At 40.6% G+C, this 23,294-nt stretch overlaps 1 pseudogene; it reads left to right on the top strand.

Annotated features, from left to right (window-relative positions):
- The first annotated feature begins 113 nt into the window (after positions 1–113).
- LOC124594497 lies at positions 114–16,821 on the top strand (annotated as a pseudogene).
- The last annotated feature ends 6,473 nt before the right edge of the window (positions 16,822–23,294 follow it).

Below are 23,294 nucleotides of genomic sequence, written 5' to 3' on the forward strand. Positions count from 1 at the left end.
CTTTCGTGAAGGCTCCTGAACCATTTACCCGGAATAATTTTCGAAGAAATCATTTAGTGCAGCTTCGGACAGCTTTTAACTATTCAACATCATTCAGAATTGCTCTTCACCACATGCTCACTGTGGGCATGTGTAAGACTGATGCTGCACCAAGTTTTCTTGCCGCTACTGTCACTGAGACACAGGTGTACAATGTTGGTTCTGAAATTCCTCGACCATCTACAGAGGTCATGTCAGTGAAGCTGCCGGCAGATGTGTCCGAGCGGTTCTAAGCGCTTAAGTCTGGAACCGCACGACCGTTATGGTCGCAGGTTCGAATCCTGCCTTGGGCATGGATGTGTGTGATGTCCTTAGGTTAGTTAGGTTTAAGTAGTTCTGAGTTCTAGGGGACTGATGACCTCCGATGTTTAGTCCCATAGTGCTCAGAGCCATTTGAACCATTTTTTCAGTGAAGCTCTGCCATAGTAAGGTGTACTTCAGGAGCACTCCTATCATTCTTTGGTCCAAGCTTACTAGGATGAAGCTCTGGCTCTTCATAGGAAATTTGTAGTAGGGTTTGCACAGTGACTAATTTCCCCTCCACGAATGGCTTACTCATTTAAAATTTCTAGCGTTCATACTTCGACAGGGGAAAATGCTGCTACTGGAGCATAAAAAAAATGCCAATATGCTCCACTTTAAAAGACTTTGAGTAATGGGGTACCAGCTTGCCACATTCTTCCTTCCTCAGCACCTTTAAGAATCATACCAAAAATTATGGCTTGCGAACATATTTGCGCGCTTTGTAACATTCAGCTCACCAATCACTACCACAAGCTTCCCTAACTGTAACTCACTCACACCCACTAGTCTATCGCTGCAGGCCGGCCGAAGTGGCCGTGCGGTTCTAGGCGCTACAGTCTGGAGCCGAGCGACCGCTACGGTCGCAGGTTCGAATCCTGCCTCGGGCATGGATGTGTGTGATGTCCTTAGGTTAGTTAGGTTTAATTAGTTCTAAGTTCTAGGCGACTGATGACCTCAGAAGTTAAGTCGCATAGTGCTCAGAGCCATTTGAACCATTGTATCGCTGCAAGTTGCTCAGATACATCCCCCATAATTGCCCATTCTGATTAAGCTCAACTCATTGCCATTATCTCTTTGTGTCTCTCCAACTGTTACTGTCACCTGTCTCACAACCACAATTCCTTCCTTCTGTTCTGCTACTGCTGTCTCCTCTCACTCTCACTCTCTTTTCTGTGTTTCTCCTACTATCTCATTCATTCCTTCCCACTGCTGCTCTCTCTTCTCTCTTCCTCGTTGTCACTGTCGTAGTGTCTTATCTCTCATTGTCAGGCAGTATACTGTCGCACGTGTACCAATTAAAATAACTTCGTGATTGGCAGATGTATATGATATTGAATACCGGAGCACCGATTTGTGTACACGTGCCAGATGATGATCATGCTATCCACAGTTAAGTGAGCACAAAAGAAATGTAATGCGTCTGCGATCTACCCTGCAGAACAGACAACACAGCGACCACTTGCAGCTTAAGAAACAGCAGCGATTGGCTGACGCCCGGCCTCTACCACTCAACCCACTGAAACGTAAACCAGACTCAATATAGCCATCCAGAACATTTTAACAATTTGAATAACAACAGAAAGGACACAAAATATCGTCACTCATGCAGGGGATAAAGAAGGAAGATGCTACAATACATTTAGTAGCATTTGCAGAGGATTTTGCCGTACTTCCTGAAAGCTCGACACACACTGAGTGTAAGACAACAAAGTCTGACATATACAGTAGTGTAAGTTAATCTTCTGGAAGATGCAATCAATATGACAGATATACCTACAAAAATAACGACACTGTCCCAAAATAATTAGTAATAGATTTTGGGCAAATGTAAAAGTCGAAAAGATTCACATATCTGGGGGGAGATTATTCAAGAAAAAGATTTAAAAAATCTGCTTTAGAGGAAAGGATATACTCGTAGAAGGTGGGAGAAATTACATGGCATAACTCACTATAAAACTCAAAGTAAGACCCTACAACACATTAGTGAAACCAGAACGAATGAATGTACGTTAGCGAGTGACTAACATTGAATTATAAATGTGAGGAATTAAAAATGTTAGGTTATTAATCCCTCTGTCGGAAATTAAGAAGTAGCGATGAAATTGAACGGGAATATAGAAAACACGTCAGAAACAATAAGGAAGGGCAGATTACCAGTTTGGGGTACGTTTACAGAATGGTTGACAATATCCTCACGAAGCAGATCTCTGAATGTCTTACCGGAAACAAATTAACAATCACTTGCATTCAAAAGGAAGTACTTGGGAAGGAATAACATAAGAAAAGAACAGCTACTGGGAAAACAGAGTTTTAGAACTGGAAGGATTTCAAAGCAGAAGAGTAAAGGACACTGGCAAAAGTGGTCTGAAAACAGGAAAAGCAAATATAGTGAAAGAATGAAGGAATACTGGTAGAAAATGAAAGAAATCTAAAGTTGCTGAAATGAATTTGAAATGTGCTACCTAGAAGACGTGAAAGAAGTCTATCCTCAAGCGCAGGCTTATTGGCTGTAAGTTTATGAAACTACGTTAGGCGTTGCTATTTCTTGTAGACAACGGGATCGAACGAGTTGTCGCCGTGATAAGACATCACACACTCAGTCGGAAGGACCGTGGATCAGATCCTCACCTGACCACATAGCTTCAGATTTCCAATTGTTTCCATAAATGTTTTAAGATAAATGCCAGGTTTGTAGCTTCGGAAAGGATACGACTCGTTTCTTTCCCCGTGCTTTCTATTCCGAATTTGTACTCCGTCCCTAAATACCTCGTCGTCGACGGGTCGTTTAACTCTAACGTTATTGATGGGTTAGTTATTTCCTCCGCTATGTAAGTACTTAAGGAGAGGAATCGTTAACCTGGAATCCAGTAGCACGATCGTCGCCCCTTTCACCTGTTGGTGGACATAGTTCCCACCTGTGTGAATAGTGTTGCCTGGAGGAAGCATATAAAGTTTCCTCTGAAATTCCCATTTACATTCTTTTGCTTTCTTACTGTGCAGCATAGGTACATATGGGTCTACCGCTTCTCCATTTCGAAATGTGCATTTCCAGGATACTGAGAATATCTGCGTCCATAAAATGTTGTCTAGAGTTTAAGCTGATCTACAAATAATCAAAACACGTTGCAATACCAGAATATGAAATTGGCACTGAAACTAGCAGATAATGGAATACCACTGCCAAAAGGAAACTTAGTAGAATCGATATAAGAACAACACGCTTTATCAGAAATTTATACGTCTTGTATGCACTGTGCTTTCTGGTATTACCGCGCCTTATCTTTAGACTAGCGGCCGGGTGAGTTGCACTGTTTCTTCCTTAGTCGTGCCTTCAGACAGGCGTGCAGCGCGGAAACGCTTACGAACGATAGTGAGCTGCAGAGACAATAACGCGCCGCCTTATCCCGTAGAAGCTACTTGGCCTCGTTCTGTTCGATAGCCAATATCGTGGGCCGTTATCTGGTATTGCTTATGCGTGACGTGGCATTGAATTTAACAGCAGATAGCGGTAGACAGACGGCACTAGTACACAGAAACAAAGCTGGTGCTTCCTGGAAGGTGCTTCATGAAGGGGATTTCTTGTTGCTCTGGCTAGCAGAACGCTCTGAATTTGATACAATGTGTCGCTTTTGCTATAGGTATTTCTGTCGTAAGAAGTAATGCAGTTATGCATCTATGTTACCAGCTACTTTCATTGATTGAAGAAAAATTCGCGCAGCGAATTCCAGCGTCAGAAACAACCTTTCATTTCGCTAAAGTTAGGTTTTCCACATCATGAGCTTCTCTTCGAAGACACGAGGCGTGAAATATATTTCATGAGATTTAAAAGTGTGCTGTTGCAATATTATCCAGTTTCTCCTTGATGTTCAGTTCTGATATCGTGTACGATACACCCAGGAATTATTATTTGTGCTGCAATCCGTGGAAACCGTGATGGTCGTGAGACATCAACACAGCGTGAATGACACTGCTTCGGCATTTTTCTTGACGCAAGTTCCCTAACGTCACAACTCAAAAACTGGCACGTTCATCCATTCAGGTTATCGCATAGTCAACGCCTTGCATACTTTCATAAACATTTTTTGCACCAATGCACGAAGCAAGTAGGCACTATTGCAACATAATGTTCGTTGTGCTGTTTTACATCGCTTTGCTTCGTTTTCTTCTTATATTGTTCATTAGATATGTATTGAATTTGTTCACTTCAGCTGTTTGATATTATGTTATTAGATTGTTTCCTTTTTTATTATTGTTATGTCCAAATTTGTAGGTGTTACTGTTAGGAATATATGTGACTTCGACTGCTTTGCTGATGTAACTCATTGTACGAGTGGGTTTCTCTCAGGTCCATTACGTCATTGGTGTATTTTCCCATTGGATTAAAAAATGCAGTATATGTTACGTGCTGATATTGTTTTGAATCTATAAGAATGATATATTTTATTATGTAATTATATGATGCGATTTATCTCCATTTTTAGTCATAAATTATGATTTATGTTGTCGGTGCTCTCATATTCTTGTCGAGACTGGTAGCATGTGCTGAACAAACGACGTTGGATTCTAGTACAACTGTTGGTTTTGCTATCATTATTCAAGTACTTTTAGTCGAACTCGTCTAATTCTTTTGCGATCTTCCCTGAAGATAAGGCATCTACCGCTGTTCCCATTCGGTGTAACACTTCGTCGAAAACTGTTGGGCGCGAAATCACGTAGATAAAGTCTTTCACAAACACCTCAGCAAGAAAGAAAGATACGAAAGACAATCCGTCGTTGAGACAGCTCATTGTTACGAATTGTTGTTACATGTGTCAGAATGGTGATGCTCCATCGTCTAAAAAAAAAAAAAAAAAAAGAAAATGATGTTGTCTCAGTTGTATCCATCTTTTCCGCGAAAAAAACGAGCAGTAAATCTCTTCCAGAAAGAGGCACAAAACGCATGAAGCTTTGTAATCTCTGTCCTGCTGGACTGGTGTGCATGTGACTGGTATATTCTAAATCACTTACGTTATACTCTTACACTTTTACACTTAAATAGAATGATTCCTCATCACTGAACACTAAACACAAATGAAAGTGGTGTCTTCCATCTGCGCTTGTTGTTAAGCATTCCCTCTCCATCTGCTATTTAACGCCATCACATGGGCTTGTAGCAATCGAAACCGTGAAACATCCCCTTAGAAAAATTACGAATGACAGTGCTGGTAAACCTCTTACGTTATTTGATTTTCAAACAGCTGAGCAAAACTGAACGTACTCAGACATTTTCTGATCATCAGTAAACTGACACACAATTTTTTTTTCTTTTTTTTTCTTTTTTTAAGCGTAGCACAATCTGACTTTCAATAATCCCTACAAAAGAATGGTCCTGACTGACAATAACCTATAGCTTTCATGAATCACTTACCTCACAAAAATCTTCGTTACTCGAACTGCTGCAAGCGCCAATACTGCCAGCTAAATAAAGGATTCTAACTACTGAAGGCACTAACTACTGATAGACATAGTTAGCAAATGAAAGATTTTGGTAGAGAACAAACACTGTATTCATCTTAATAGTGTTCAAAAGTCATAATATATAAATCAGTTCATGACATCCAGTCTCACAAATTTCCTTTTTCTGACGGACACACGTCCAGATCGTCCGCTCTCAAAATTCTGCCATCTCTCTCCCCATATCCACCACTGCTGGCGGCTCATCTCTAACTGCACAACGCTATGCACTGTTCACATCCAACTGCCCAACACTATAGCGAATATTCCAACAATGCCAACCAGCCACAGATTACACACGGCATTGTCAGTGATTTTCGTACAGAGCGCTACGTGGCGTTACCAACATAAAAACCTAAACAGCCTACTTACAACCTTTGTTGTTTGAAATACCAATTGTCCAAAGACATGGCAGACACACGATTTCCATCACCGAATGCTTAGAACTGTAAGGAGTGCAGGGCCGCAATTTGGACGAAAAACACTCGGTTCGGTCGTAAGTGAAGTGCTGGTGTTGAAATGGGATGTGCAAACCACCTTTTGTTACTGTCTTAGCGCCATCTCGACACGTCGCCGTTACATAGTGAAGAAGCTTGCAAGCGGGCTACTTGTGCCACAGAGAAACGTACCGGCAACCACATGAACCAGCTGCTTACAAGTGATGCAGAGGTACACTTTTAGTTTCGATAATAAAGTTAAAATTTACCGCAATATCTTCATTCGTATAGGAGATAAGGTCTTTTAAAATGAGTGAAGATTCTTTACGGAACACCGTGAACTCTGAGCAGTGAAGTGAATGAATGGACTGAATGTTATTTATGTTACAAAAGGTCTGTCTCTGAATGTAACCAAGACTAACCGGATACATTTTCAGAGAATACAAATCTGCAGCATTAGTCAGTCGTGATTGTTTGCTGTCAGGTGTGGTACACAATACTGTCCGACAGTGTTACGGTCTCCAGTGAGTTGTTACGTTCATTCACGTTGAAACTCAAACTTGGCGGCGCTGAGATACTGATTACTGTACTATTGGAACTTCCACTTTCAGATGATGCGCTGTCATGAAATTACAGCAAAATCCCGTGGCAGGGGGAGGGGTATGATAAGAAAATGGAAAGAATTAATTCGAAATGCGGAGGTGAACTAGAAATAAAATCAGAATACATGTATAGGTTGTAATATTTATCCAAGTAATTCTTGAATTATATACAAGAATTCCTCAAGGGATAGTCTGAAATAGAATGCACAATGGCGTGCTGGAAACTAATGCCTCCGAATTTCTTTATTCTGTTCTCAGTATCAGTTGACGTATTTAAATGTATGCATACTACTCGCTTCACTGAAGCAAGTATCAATCCTCTGCCGCTATAGGGCACCGAATTGCAGTGTGTAACATGGCGGTTTGTAACGTAACTATGTCGATGCGTGAGAAACACAGTGCTGTATTCGAGTTTGTAGCCGCATAATGCGTGTCTCCAACTGAAATAACATGCAAGGTCACACAGAAACGCTGCGACGTCTGCAACAGTCCGACGCCTTAGGTTCACTGTGATCGATCATACTCCATAAAGCCACGAGTTGGCCCCACACAATGTTCATGTTTCTAAACCTTAAAGATCATCTTCGAGGACTTCACTATAACAGTGGTAACGCATTGCAAGCAGAAGTGAGAATGTGGATCCGTCAACAAAGTCAAACATTCTACGGTGAGGAATCAAGAAACTGGTCTCTCACTGGAAGAAATGTGTTTGTCGCCAAACTATGTTGAGAATTTAGTATGTAAACATGAACAATGAAGATGTAGAATATTTCTAAAGTTTTTAATGTTTAAGATGATTTAAAAGTTTTCACATAAATTCAGAGGCTTTACTTTTCAGCAGGCCCTGGTACTGTACTGATACTGTATACGCTTTTTTACACACTGCATGTAAGTGAGTTCGTTATTAGCCTAATGTGAAAGAGGTTACAGTACAAAAATACCTTTTTGTAGAAGTAAGAGGTATATCTTTATTTTACACTGTACTTTAATAGCTTGTTGCGCATGTGATGCACATTTCTTAGTATTAAAACGGTCTGAAATTGTACGTTACTAACAATAATATGTGATACTGTATTATATCGCCATAGTCAAATCGTCTCTCTATACAGTGCTACTGTTCTCATACGTGTGAGCATCGCTGATATATGCCAGAATACTGACTGCAGCCACTGACAGTGACATAATAATACTACCTCTTCACTTTCTACAGTAAGCCAAAAATCATTAAAATATGACATGCTATTATTAACCGCTTGTCTACAAACACAGTGAGAAACACCAAAGAGAAAGGGATAAGTTTAAGAAAGCTGCAATGAAACCCGAAATGCATATTCATTATCGTGTATCGTAATGCCATTGATACAGTTGTACTAAAGATACGATTCTTTTACTTGTTCGTTTGTATAATTGTGGCAAGTGTGCTTTGTGGCTGTGACTGTCACTGCTGATCTGTGTTATCTGACGGAACTTGTGGGAGAATATCCTGTTACAACAAAAAAAATAATTTGGTAGATGATAATTGGAACTTTGCTTGTATAAATTGGCTTCATCCTCTTTGAAGATCTACCCCGCACTCTAATTGTGTGTGGCATTATTAGTCATTTTATCCTGAAAACAAATCCCTTTGTTGTCATCACATCGCCTTTATTTATGATTGCAGTTATTATTGTGGTAGTAAACCTCTATTTATCATTCCAGTACTTTGCCGCTGTGCACCGCACATTTTCAGAGGTACTTTCAAATTTTAATTAAGCCTGTGACTAGTTCCGTTTGCGTTATTTGTCTTACGTCTGCAAAGGAAAAAAGTTCTCCCTACAGTGGCACAAACTAGTTCACATTTTGATAACACTGATGTAGTTACGAACTAGTTTTCAACGAAAGGGAAAAAATATGGACTGTTGTCATTTTTCAGTGGTATTCATGGTACTCTGAATGAGATTAGTAATAAGCGCATTCTGTCGAAGTATCTGTTGCGTCTGAAGGTACACAATTTTACTAGAGGAAAATCACTGAAGTATGCACAGCTATGACTTGTTAAAGGTTGTAGAACCACTGTCGCAGAAGATTTAAAGCTCTACGAGACAGCAGCGTAAAAGATCTGAAATGAAACTTCTGTCATATTCTGTTGTACTGTAGGGCTTTATTCCTGGTCTCATTCGGTATACGTTATTCTGAGTTGTTTCAGCTGAACGTATTTAGAGAAATAGCAAATTACAGTGTGAAATTTATTAGCAGTTCAGTTTGTGTTTTCCAATTAAGCACATATACTTCCACAGCCCACTCAAGTATTGCAATAATAATTTTTAATCACGATATTGTTTTAAGTTGATAGAAACACAAAAGTGTTAAATCTCTAATCGTTATTTTGCTAAGGGGATTTGATTTTTACTGTTCTTTGTATTGCGTAAGTGCCTGCGGCAGATTCTGCTGTGAGATTATATTCGCTGAATTACAAAACAATATTTGACATTCGAGATTAATTACCGGAATGTTATCTTGTTTCACCTGGTTGCCGCCGCTGTCGCAGAAAATCTCTGTTATCGTCACGTTGCAGATGTTTGACGATTTGCAGAAACAAAAAAGAATGGCAGGAACTATCTTGTGAACGCACATTAATTTGATAAAATACCAAATAAATTCCAGCCATCACTCCGATGCGTCCACCATCTGCGAAACTGTCACTGTTAAACTATTTCAGACAACATATAAGTCTGAATGAAATATGTACACTGTTTTAGCACGCAAGAAATGTCGACTGTATAAAACGATGTATTTAATTGGCGTATCGTCACTTATTTTACTTTGTGTACGCTTTGGTCTTCTCACGAAGTTGGTTCATTATGGTAATCTGTTCATAGTTCAGTCGTTTGGTGTACGAAATAACTGATAAGTTACTGTCCATAACACAGTCCTTAATTTTGGCATAATTCACGATATTTCTAACATGCAAACATAAACGTCCAGTAGAATCAAAATATGCTCGCGTTTTCTAGACGAATCTGCTTCTGTCTCTCTTCTTCCCGACATAACGTTCGTCTTGATCCCCGACTATTTTCTGCAGCGATTTTTGGATGATTATTCCGTCCTGAAAATCTTTCTTCTTGCTTTCTTCTTGCTTTTCTCTAAATCTTCTCTTGCCAAACTTCTTTTTCGTTGATTTTTAGAAACAGATATCTTCTAGAAATTTTAGTGTTTTTCTGCAACAATGTCGATGCAGTAGTTTTGTGGAAACTTCTGTGGTCCACCCATTTCCACACTTTTATACCACGTTCTGCATGTCAATAGGATACTTATCTTTTCTTCTTATTATCCGCTATCTTCCACCACAATGAAAATAGTTTCTTCTTCCGGGGGATTATTATTTTTAGATTAATTAACTTCCCATTATTTGAACGAGGCCCAACACAGACTCATTTCGCTTTCTGCCCTCCAGATAACAAAATTTCACCACACATGAATTTTTCCTGTGTTTCCAAAGTGTATATACCTAGTTTATACATAAATTACATACAATTAAATTCACATATAAATATCACAACAAATTCATATGATACATTACATATCGTTCATATTATAACATCAAATAGATACAAAGGATTAAGAGGATGTAAATAGCTACAATCTTTATTATACATGCAACTAAACATCAAAGACTTAACGTTGTGTTGTGATAACAGAGGAAAGACATACATCTGTTACAGCACCAAATACTTGTAAGCCTCTTAGCAGCAGCAGTATGTAAACGATGATTAAATTCTGCTCATTATATAGTAGGCTCACTCCAAAAACCCATTAAGTGCTCGTCTGGTCATTTTTGGGTTATTTATACTTTTCGTAAATAAATAGCTTTCGTCTGGAGAAACAAGTGCAGTTCTAACTGTAATAAATTAAACAGGTGTCGCAGGAATCTTTTAGGGTCCTAGTTAAATATTATCTACAGTACTTGAATGATCCTTCCTGCATTTTTTTCGATGAAATTATTTGTACAACAATATTCCATTGAGTGCACTTAATTGTTTCCAGCACAAGGAAATCACGAGATGTTGGAAATAACATAGATCACAAATGAATTTAATTTTTAGTATTCTTTAATTATTTTTGGGAGCGATGAAGTCATAATATTTTTTTGTGTGTTAAAAGCTGCCGACGTACGGACATACGAGGACAATTTCGCAGATTTTCACACTCAGGTTATACATAATCGTGACTTATTTAGTTTCATAATCGAGGAAAGGTCTTTCACATGTATATGTAGATCGAAATACTGTAGCACTTCTGCAGCCTCATTATGGAGGTGTGGAAACTGTACCTGAGGAAAACAATTTAGACCTCCTGGACTCTTTTAACATGGAACGGTTTGTCTTTAAAACGGGAATTAAATTGTAGATCAGTCAGTTCCATCAGCGCGTGCACAGCCGTGCTTTCAACTGAAAATCCTACGCTCTGGAAAACAGGTCGAAAACAGATGTATGATTGGCAGTGTCTCCAAAACATTTAGAAAACTATCCTTGAAATTCTTTCAAGACCACAACGAATTCTTCAAACTTGGCTTTTCCTTTAGAGCCATTGAGCTTAGAGAACTGGAATGCGTCTTTTTTTGTCCTAACTTGTCCCTTCTACAATGCGGTTTTGTTTTTCAGTGTGTCCCTATCAAACTAGAAATAAGTTGAAACTCCCTGGCAAATTAAAACTATGTGCCGGACCGAGACACGAACTCGGGTCCCGAGTTCGAGTCTCGGTCCGGCACACAGCTTTAATTTGTCAGGGAGTTTCATATCACTGGACTCTCCGCTGCACAGTGGAAATTTAATTCTGGATAAATAAGTTGTCTCTCATTTCAGTTTGTTATTGTGGACAGTGTGCAGTCAAAACCACTTAAAATGGGAGGTCTCCAATCCATTAGGATGTCCTCATTTTCGTTACTGCCTTCCTTTTCCCTTCATAAAGTCAACAATAGCGGGCTTGACTTAATCATCTTACACCGCAGTAATGTATAAAATCTCCACGCTCTTCGATCAACTACATCAAAAACCGATGCACCTGACTGGAATAACACGTGCGATTTCGGAAGTTCGCACCACCAGTTCCTTCACGTCCTCCAGCCTGCAAATTGAGCACAAAGTGTTTCTTGACATACAGAACAATGATCCCTGTCTGCTGATCGTTGGAATTTTTCGCTTTTTGACTGTCAACTAAATCTTTCAAATCTTCTTCTATGGCGTTGGAGTGTCATTTCGTAGCAAATTTATGATACTCGTGTATTATGTGTTGAGAGTACGTCATTCCATTTATTTTTAAAGGCATGTGACGACTGATCGCTAGGTTAACTCTTTTAGTGCAAACAGGCACTGAACCCATGAAAGTTCTTCATACCACGACCAAATAGCGAAGATTAAACAGCGCTGACACCACGATTCTGCCGAGGTGAAGAGAGTCATGCCGTTTCATTACTCCAAAGTCAGCCATTGGTCAGTGGCATCGCTTATTACAGTACCTCAGCGTCGCTCGTCATTTGCTGCAGAATAGTGTGGATTACGAGTAGCTGCTCGACCACTGCACATTCTCTTAAGCCCCCACCACGAACTCTCATTGCGCTAGCTGGACTGCTGGTAACACTTTGGAGCTCGCGACGTATTCCTTCAGCAGATTTCATGCGATATTTTGCAATCAGCCTCTGCAATGTTCGACGGTCCCTGTCCGTTAATATATTAGGTGCGTCTGGTCATGGTTTAACAGTGGTTGTTCCTTAGCGTAACCGCTTCACAATCAGAACAGTGACAGACCGTTGGCTTGGGATGCTTTAGAAGGGTTCAAATGTCCCTAATGACTTGCTCACTCGGATGACATGCAATGACTAGTGCACGTTCCAAGTCACTGAACTCTCCTGGCCTACCGATTCCGCTGGTTACTCCTTCTCTAGTGACAACACGGTCCTCTCCGCTTATTTTTAAACAGGCACGTCCATCTCTCGTGACGACTAATGGTCAGTCCTACAGGTGTCTGGATACATTTGATCGTACAGTGCATTGCTTCAGCCTACGTATATCTCGCGAAAAGGGCATGAGGAATTCACAAGGCCACTTACCACCAGTCGTACTTAACGCATACTCTTCGTGATTGTAAAAGTAAGTGGGGGGGGGGGGGGGGAGGAGGGGGAGTTATGCAGTTGTAGACGAGTCACCCTCCATTACAGGTCGTAAGGCGGCTTGCAGACTACGCCAAAATTAGTTAAAAAACAGCCCTCGATCGCCCAGTTATTTATTAAAAATATGACCAGTTTCTGCCTCTAGTACAAATAGTTCAAATGGCTCTAAGCACTATGGGACTTGGCATATGAGGTCATCAGTCCCCTAGACTTAGAACTACTTAAACCTAACTAACCTAAGGACGTCACACACACCCATGCCCGAGGCAGGATTGCCGGCCGAAGTAGCCGTGCGGTTAAAGGCGCTGCAGTCTGGAACCGCGAGACCGCTACGGTCGCAGGTTCGAATCCTGCCTCGGGCATGGATGTTTGTGATGTCCTTAGGTTAGTTAGGTTTAACTAGTTCTAAGTTCTAGGGGACTAATGACCTCAGCAGTTGAGTCCCATAGTGCTCAGAGCCATTTTGAACCGAGGCAGGATTTCAACCTGCGATCGTAGCAGCTACGCGGTTCCGGACTGAAGCGCCTAGAACCGCTCGGTCATAGCGGCCGGCCTGCCTCTAGTAGTAGGCTATCTTCGGATAATGAGCCACCCGGCTCACAATGATGACGATTGGAACAGTAATGCCGACGTTTTGTTTATTGACTCATAGTCAATAACTGAAATATTAGATACAAAAATGAATTACGTTTCCAACAACGAAAAATGGATAATACACAAAACGTAGATATTTTTGTAAATGACGCGCCAAAAATGAAATTCTATAAAGCATAATTAAGTTTATCGAACATCAATTTCATATTAAAATAATCTCAGAACTAGATGAAATGTTCACTTGTCAGCTGGGGTTTAGTTGAACTAGGCCACCCTAATTGATAAGTTAGAATTGTGTTACCGAAAACCAAGAAAGTCACCAATTAAACGGTATTTCCCACCAGTCCAGCACTATAGCCTAGAGCCACAGTGTTCGGCGACTTGCACCAAGAAACTAGGTGTTTGACTGTCCTGTACTTCGTTTTTCGACTAGTTTGATGCTGTCCTCCACCTATTCTTATACTACACTTTTCTTACGAATACCGTTTCATCTCTGCTTGTTTTCACTGGTCGTCGTCGTCGTCGTCGTCAGCATCAACCATTTAACATCCACTGTTCGACACATATTTCATCTAGACTTTTACATATATTATGGTCTTCAGTCACTCGTATCTGTGTTGCCTCTGCAGTACTTGCATATCACGTACGAAATTTCCTTTAACTCGTCCTTTCGTTCTTTTCCTACCTCCTGCAATCCAATAATCTCGGTTCATCAGCCACCCATGTTCCTGGTAAAACGCTCCACTAACCTCCATTTCCTTTTCTTTGGAGTCATAATTACTTCTTCCAATGCAGTCTGGAGGACTTGTTACTGGAGTTTTCCTCTGAGATACTTGTCCATCTAAGATGACTTCCTGTCGTATGAGTGATTATAATAAATAGAATTGTTTTCTTACCTTTTGGAACGCATGTCATATGCAATAAATTGCTGAGCGTATTACACTACTTGTGCCAGAAGTTTAACTTCTTATACAGCTTTTCATCGTTCACAGTTTCTTTTCGATGAAATCACTGGAATTTTAACGTCCAAGAGTTACTGGAAAGGAAATTGCTGAAATCTGGAATCATCTTCTCGTAGTTGTCACATCTAGTTAATTTTTGGCAAAGTGGCTCAATTATGTGATCAGGGCGACAAGCTAGTTTTTTCAGGCCAGTTCAAGCTTGGTACAGCTTGCGTGCACTTCTGAAAGAGATCATGTTAGGAATACGTTACGAAAATGTGCTGTATCGGCTAATGAAACATTTGTGTTGCTTAAGTACACCCGTGGCGGACGAAGCAAGGAGGACGAAAAAGCAGACAAGCGTTGACAGAAAGGCCTTTCCTGGCCTAGGGCACTCTGTTGGTATAAAACATAGGCCGCAATTTGAGGAAGTAATTTCTGAGGACGTACGCTCGCAGTGAAACATGGATTATGGGAAAACTGGAACAGAAGAAAATCGAAGCATTGGAGATGTGGTATTACAGAAGAATGTTGAAAATAATGTGTAGCGATAAGCTAAACAATGAGAAAGTTCTCCGCAGAATTGACGAATACATGAAAAACACTGACAAGAAGAAGAGACAAGGTGATAGGACATTTGTTAAGACATGAGCGAAATATTTCCATGATACTAGAAGGAGCTGTAGAGAGTAAAAACAGTAGAGGAAGAAAGAGATTTGAATACATCGAACAAACAATTAACGAAGAAGTTTGCAATAGCTGCTCTGAGATGAAAAGATTGGCACAGGATAGGAATTCGTGGCTGGTCGCATAAACCAGTCAGAAGACTGATGACTGAAAAAAAGTATACTACATATATTGAACAATTGAAAATGAGGATAAACAATATGAAAAGTATTTATAATCGAATGACTGCTACAAATATTGAATGATATCTCAAACAGCGATATTCCCCTAGGATGTTTTGCCTGGGTTACACTAGACACACTCGTTATAAGCTATTACCAGTTATTGTCAACAGCAGAGTGAGACTTTAGGAAGAATCTGCATTTACCGCCTTCTGAGATAATCTGCAGGCAGTACACGGGCAGTCAGACAGCGTCCTCGGCCCTCTGCCATCGCGACGTCGTCCTCAGCAGAGTGGACCAGGCGGCAGCATAGGCAAGACATAGGCAATGCTACCATCTCGGAGCATCAGCGATTAATGTCACATCTCGTCTCTTCCAAGGATCCACTAGAGCAGCACATTGTGTCAGAGTATCCTGTTCCGAGGGCTGAAACCGGAACTGCTGCCGGTCGTGGTGGCCGGGCGGTTCTAGGCACTGCAGTCCGGAACCGCGCGACTGCTACGGTCGCAGGTTCTAATCCTGCCTCGGGCATGGATGTGCGTGATGTCCTTAGGTTAGTTAGGTTTAAGTAGTTCTAAGTTCTAGGGGACTGATGACCTCAGATATTAAGTCCCATGGTGCTCAGAGCTATTTGAACGATTTTGAACCGGAACTGGTACATAGCAAAGTGTTCTTCTGCCCTTCTTTTCTGTTCCCTAGTTCACTCTCATTGTTTCTACTTGTTGCAGGTTTTCCAGCCAATGGGCTGGGATGTTATGTTTCAAAGCCATCGTTTGTAGATCTCTGTATAGTGAAAGTATAACCAGTTCTCTGGTGGCCGCCATTCTCGTTCAGCGACAGCGTGACTAATAGAGAACATTGAAATTAGATTCCAGGACGGTCTTATTAACAGAGACAAAGGTCTACAACTAAGTCAGAAGAGGAATTCTACTCTGAACCAGGAAAAGACAGATGTTACCACACAGTTAGGTCTGCACTCGACAGCGGTTGAATGGCGGCTACGGACCGCAGACTGCAAGACGGGGATAGCCACCACTATCACTACCACTGCCACCACCGTGGTGGCTGCAACGACAGCGACAGGGGCAGAATAGTAGAGGCGATAACTGCCAACGTATGCCGGTCACGGATTCGAGAAGAACAGCGGTCATCGGGTATAAGTGATTTGGCGGATGGGGTGGGCAAAAGTCTTTGGTTATTAACTAACGCTGCTGTAATTGTAAGTAGCCTGTTTATATGGCTGTATGTTGGCAGCGGTATAGACTGTATTAATATCGCTGACAGTTCTCTGCGCCCTCGACAAGAGACTCTGTGGTTGGACGGGCTAGCAGTTAGCAGTTAGCGAGCGGACGGTTTGGACATGTGTCCTTCGTGGAGAGTAAGTATAGGTAGGACATGCACTGTACAATGAGGGTGGATGTAGTTGGTAATGTTTGGGTGATGGAATTATTGATGACTATATAATTTTAGGAACTGGATGTCACATGAATAAGGTAAAATCTGCTAAAAACATTGTTTGCTCTTCAACAAAATCTTTCTTTTGCTAACCATATGCCTCCTAGCAGTTAGAGCCTATCGTAGTTAGAATCTTTTTATTTGGGTGGTTGTAGTTGCTGCTTGCTGTAATTTATGTAGTTCGTGCTATGAAGATTTTCTGTGAGGTAAGTGTCTTAGGAAAAAGTATAGGTTATTGTAAAGATTTCATCCAATTCAGGGCCATTCTTTTGTGTTAATTATTTGAAGCCATGTTGCCATTGTATATCAGTCAGATTGCGTTGCGCTTGTGTATTGTGGGTAATAAATGAATAGGTTAAGTTTGAGTTGTCTTTGTCAGGGAAAATTCTGTAGGTCAGTGTTGAAATGATAAAAATAAGTAAAGAGACAGTAGCAGCAGTTTCACTCAGCAGTTTAAGTACACACTAAGAAGTTTCACCTATGCCAACTGATCTTATATTTCCCTCATTTCTCTTTTGTGATGCGTATTTATTTATTTCTGACTTTGTTTAAATTTCCTGATTTCCTCGTACTCCTCTGTGTAATTATAAGCTACCGGTCTTGTATCATTCAAATGATCTTCTACCTTCGTATATAAATTTGTTAACTGATGCGAAAGTTCGGCTCCTTTTTCCAATAATGTGTTGATTTCCTCCGTGTGTTTTTCTGAGCCAAGTTTTAGTGTGCCCATTTGTGTCGTAATCGTATCTACTGTGTCCATTAAGTTTTCCTGATTTTTAACTATTTGCGCGACCGTATCGGTAGATGCAACAGAGTCAGTTTTAGCCCGCAAGGTGTCGTGATTTTCGTGTGCATTGATCTCCAGTTCTTTTACAGCGGCTTCGTGATTCTGTGATGTGTCTTCATGTCGCGAAAAAATAGGCTGAAAATGCTCAAAAACAGGTGTTTTTACGTCTTCAGAAATGTTTTGACATTTTGATTTGATTTTGAATATCTCAGAGGTTAAATCTTTATATGTTTGTTCAAGTGTTCATTCAATTGTGTCTAACTTTTACACTTGTTGCTGTGTTTGTTTCTGATTTTGTTCCACTGCGTCCATCTTCTGAAGGTGTTGTTGTGTTTGTTTCTCTGTTTGATCAAATTTTTTAATTAATATCAATAACAATGCATTAGTGCCTGAAACATGTTCGTTTGTGCTTTTCGTCAGATCATTTGCACCGGCAATATTCGTATTTTGAGAACCAGAGATTGTGTCTTGACTTAACTGAGAAAAGTGTTATGACGCAAAACTTGAATCTAAGGTATTTGCAAGATTTTGTTCTGTTATTTCGCATTCCTGACGTGAATTGTTACCGAGCAATCATTCGACAATAGTTCCCTGTTCACTGATTGTGTCAGTTTCTACCCCTCTATTTTTTGCCAGGTCCATATCCCTACGCACTATTACCAAATTATTGTCTAGAACATTTGTCAGTTCGTTACTAGGTGGTGCTAACAAGCTACGCTCGTCCTCAGTCATTTCGCACTTCGCTTTGCAGCCTAGTTTTACGCTTTTCACTCGCCATAATTATCACACTATTTTACACAAAAACACAAAATTAACGATTTTAAAAGCAAAAGCAGGAAGAAACACTATAATAGCACTGAAAATAATCAATATCTAATTAGTTTCAAAAGCGACTGTAAATCCACATGCATGCTACAACCACTTTGCTCATGACAATATAGTTCAACAATAAGAAACCATAACTACAAAGGAAATTCGATACATACAATTACTTGCTAGCAGTAAACAATAACTAATTTCTAATCATGTGCTAATAATTCAAACTTCAAGAAAATCAGAAGATTCCTGTGAAGTATCCTCGGCTAAAGATCGACAGGTGAAACTTCTTAGTATTTACTTACACTGCTGAGTGAAACTGCTGCTGCTGTCTCTTTTTTTTTTCATTTCAACACTGACCTACAGAATTTTCCCTGACAAAGACAACTCAAACTTAACCTATCAATATACAAGCGCAACGCAATCTGACTGCTATAGAATGACAACATGGCTTCAAATAATTAACACAAAAGAATGGCCCTGAATTGGAAGAAATCCTAACAATAACCCATACTTTTTCCCAAGACACTTACCTCACAGAAAATCTTCACAACACGAACTACAGTAATTACAGCAAGCAGCAACTACAGCCACCCAAATAAAAAGATTCTAACTACGATAGGCTCTAACTACTAGGAGGCGTATGGTTAGCAAAAGAATGATTTTGTTGACGAGCAAACAATGTATTTAACAGATTTCACCTTATTCATGTGACATCCAGTTCCAAAAATTATATATTCATCAATAATTCCACTACCCAAACATTACCAACTACATCCATCCCCAATATACAATGCATGTCTTACCAACACTGTCTCTGCGAAGGACACATGTCCAAGCCGTCCGCTCGCTAACTGCTAGTCCGTCCAACCACAGAGTCTCTTGCTGAGGGCGCAGTCCGCCGTCAGCGATATTGATACAGTCTATAGCGCTGCCAACATACAGCCATATAAACAGGCTACTTACATAATGTACGGGAATGTGTCGAAATTGAGTGACTGTTGGAGGATACAAGATGATTTAGACAAAATTTCTAGTTGTAGCTGGTTCCAAATGTAGAAAAACCTAAGTTAACCCGGATGAGTAAAAATAACAAACCCGCAATGTTTGGATGCAGCATTGTTATTATCCTGATCGATGCAGTCACGTCGTTTAAATATCTGGGTGTAACGTTACGAAGCTACACAAAATGGAACGAGCATGTAAGGACTGTGGTATGGAGTTCGAACGGTTGACTCTCCCGGCGTGTACTGCTGATGAAAATCTCTCGGGTTTCGAATCGAATGGCAAAGTATTGGAACGTTTGGCAGAAGATGATGATTTATACCACTCTTCGAAACGTCGTGGTACTTTAACACTGGCGTGATAATCGGAATTTCAAACTGGCTGTCACATGCCTCTGGTCATGTGAAAATCCTTCTTAGGACAGTCACGTTGCCGTCGACTCGCTGTCTTCTAGGGGCATTTCTAATGGATTTGTGTGCAACTCGATGGCTTAATGTTGACAGAGATACGTTAGTCCATCTGCTAAAAATCAGCTAACGGAATCTTTCCAGTTATACTTCTTCCTGCAATGGCAGATCGCCTAATTTGCCGTGGTCTGGCGTTATGGAGGCGAACAGTACTTAGTGCTAACACTAAAAACTGGAACCAAGTCACCTGCACATTAAATCACTTCACTCTTATGTTTACCATCACATACATAAGTTTCTGTAGGACCAGCACAGAATTGCTACAGTTGTTACTTTACTACTAATTCGGAATCACATTCTGTGAATTGTTGACTTAAATGGAATAATATGTGAGAATACGGGATTAAGCTGAGTGATATTTATACATGAAATGTATTCGCAGTTGCGAATACTGAAAACCATCAGCTGTATAATGGAGTTACGAAAATGGAAATTTGTGCCGGACCGGATCTCGAACCCAGATTTCCTGCTTACCGCGAGCGGTCGCCTTACCGTTTGCCTGTACGAGACAACTCACGGCCAGGCACAAACTTCCATAAGTCGTCAACCCTGTATCTATAACATGTTCCCGTACATGTATTATGTATATTCCAGTACAGGAGAGACAAGGTACTTTAAAGTAGCTTGCCTGGTGTCGTCATTCGGAATATGACAGGCACTGCATTGTCGTATTGGAACATATTTAGTTGAGTTGTGTGAAAAGAAAAGGATCACCATCACGTCCTTCTTTGCTGAGAGTGCAGAAGTAGAAATAAGTTTTTACAGAAACCATTAAGCTATTACTATGCCGTGTCTCCTTATGTATTGGAACCATGACTTCTCGTCCCCGATATTGACGCCATATGCGACTACACAGCATGAATATTGATTGCAAAAGTGTATTTATAAAAGAATAGCCTGATTATATATGCTGAGTTAGTAAACAGCCATAATAACTGTAAAAGAAGTTATTGGAATGTTTTGATAACTTAAGAGATAGTAACACGATGTGCAAAATCACTGAGGCAATGACCACTTCGCTGATTACTAAAAATGCTGGAGTAAAAAAGTCAGGAAAATATTATAAGGAAATAAATAAGTAAGGCTTGCCAGATCCCTAACAGGTACTGTGAAATGGAGGTGAAAACTTTATGATGAACTGAGTGTACAGAGATTGACAAAGCACAGAAAAATGTGAACCGGAGTCGATAAACTCTATGTTAATACAGTAAGTGCGATGAGTGGTACATCATGTTCATTTAGATATTCACAATACCGAAGAAGAAACGATCGTAAAACATGTGGAAAGCACTAAGCAGGTATTTCTCAGTTGTCGAATGTAATAAAAATGGAAGTATAGGAAAAAATTGAGAAGCTGCTCAATGCTGAAGTATTCAGCTTAGAATGTTTGACACGCATGTCGAGGATAAAGTCAACAAGGCTCGTTTAGGGATTCTTTTCGTTGACTTTATGCTGATATAAGGTTTTGTTCCAGCACAATGAAATATGGATCAATATATCGGGAAGTCTTGACTGGAGACAGCACTTTTCAAAGACGGGAGAAGGGGACTACCAATTATATGGTCCACAACAGAGTATAAATGAACCTTTCTGCTCCCGTGGTCTTGTTGTCTGAAAGGTCTCAATGTTTAAACAATGTCGGCAGTCGCTAGGACCTGGCCGCCAGACAAATACTCAGTTCCAAGAGATCGTTGTACAATATCCCTTGCCTGTGCTCTCAGTCCAATTCTATCAGTCGTGGATACTGCCTTGGCGATAGCGCGCGTTGTCGAAGAGTGGCGGATCCTCCTTCGGAGAGCTGAGCTGCGATGAATTGAAGCGGTAGCGGCTGTGGTGACTAGAACTGGAACTTCGACTGGTTCTCACTGTAACTCTCGCAGGAACAGACTCTGTAACAAACTCTGCCATTTAATCAATCCAGGGAGCGCGGCCGTTCAGTGATGTGCGCGAGTCCGCTAGAGGACTCGTTTTACCTAGCCTGTCGGTCGACCTGTGCAGCTAGCATGCTTTGAGGGCAGACTAAGTCCCAGGCGTTGGGAGTATCTGTCACACCATACGTTTAGCATTCTGATTAGCTGCTAGGCTGACTGCGCAGGAGATATCACTGTTGGTTGTATACCGTGAAAACAGCGCAACAGAACATGGAATAAAGCCGAAGGACCAGATTGTCCTACGTAAGGATCCATGTACGAGAGATAACTAGAGAGAACCGCCTATGGTTCCCTAGATAATGTTTAATAATGTAACAGAATACGGTTTACTGAGACAGTCCAGAACGGCTGTGGGAGGAAATAAAAATCACCCTCCACGAAAAGACGAGCTTGGAGGCTCACAGTTGGCTGAAGACAATACTTACCGCTACCACAAACATTTGACTCTGAGCACAACGGAGACCCAGTTTTCCTTATGAGTACCATGCTAGAAGAAAAATATTTTCGCGTCACAGATTACATTGACGATGCATGCGCACAAAGAACCATGAACTGTTACGTAGCTAGACGAATCAAACATGAAGCCGACCGGAGTCGCCGTGCGGTTCTAGACGCTACAGTCTGGAGCCGAGCGACCGCTACAATCGCAGGTTCGAATCCTGCCTCGGGCATGGATGTGTGTGATGTCCTTAGGTTAGTCAGGCGACTGATGACCTCAGAAGTTAAGTCGCATAGTGCTCAGAGCCATTTGAACCATTTGAATCAAACATGAACTTCTTCAGTGAGCAACGTTGCAATATGTAGCACTGTTAAGAACTGAGGAACTAGAAGTAGTTGATATCAGTGTAAATGGAGTAACACACAGGAATCTACACAATATAGATACACAAAACGGAAGTACTACCCATCCGAGCTACACACAGAATGGCATACGACGCCGCAATAGTACACACGCAACACATCCGCAATACAATAAGGAAGATGAAATGAATCAAAGGAACACAAGGGCGCTAAGCACACAATATGAAAATACAGAAAACAAAATAGAATATGACACAACAAAATGTAAAAATAGAATAAAACCGTTACGTTTCACATATGGAGTCAGCACACACAGCCCATATAAGCTGAAGACAAAAAATAAAAACAACCAACATACACAAGATGCACGAATACTCAAAGTAAACACAAATGTTATGACTGAAAACAACAAAATCTCAAAAACACCAAATAGTAAAAGAAAACCTGACACAGAATCAAAAAGCTAACACAGCCACCATAGGAATACAAGCAGATAGCATATCTCCACTTCAAATACACTCACAGGCAGGGAAGAATACTCGTCACAAACAAAACTAGATAAAGACCTACGCACAACAGACAGAAATGCAGCGAGAATCGACGCATCACGTAATAAAGACGACAAACAAACTACAACAGACAAAAGCGAGTTAATATACAAAGAACTTTAAAGTAACCCATCTCTCAATAGACTGGAGAGTAAAGATATTTTTCCAAACAGCACTAAGAATGATAATACGTATTCAATATCTAGAAGACGATGAAATAGGTTTTCCAATCACCAAACAAACGGATAGAATGGTACTCCGAACTGCAAATCTCCCGACAGACCACCGTATCTCAATCAAACTCCTGGAACAGACATTCTCAAGAACGGATAAAGGAAAAGACTGGAAACAAATTTACAAG

Source organism: Schistocerca americana, chromosome 2 (genome assembly GCF_021461395.2).
Source record: "Schistocerca americana isolate TAMUIC-IGC-003095 chromosome 2, iqSchAmer2.1, whole genome shotgun sequence".
Lineage (NCBI taxonomy): Eukaryota > Metazoa > Arthropoda > Insecta > Orthoptera > Acrididae > Schistocerca > Schistocerca americana.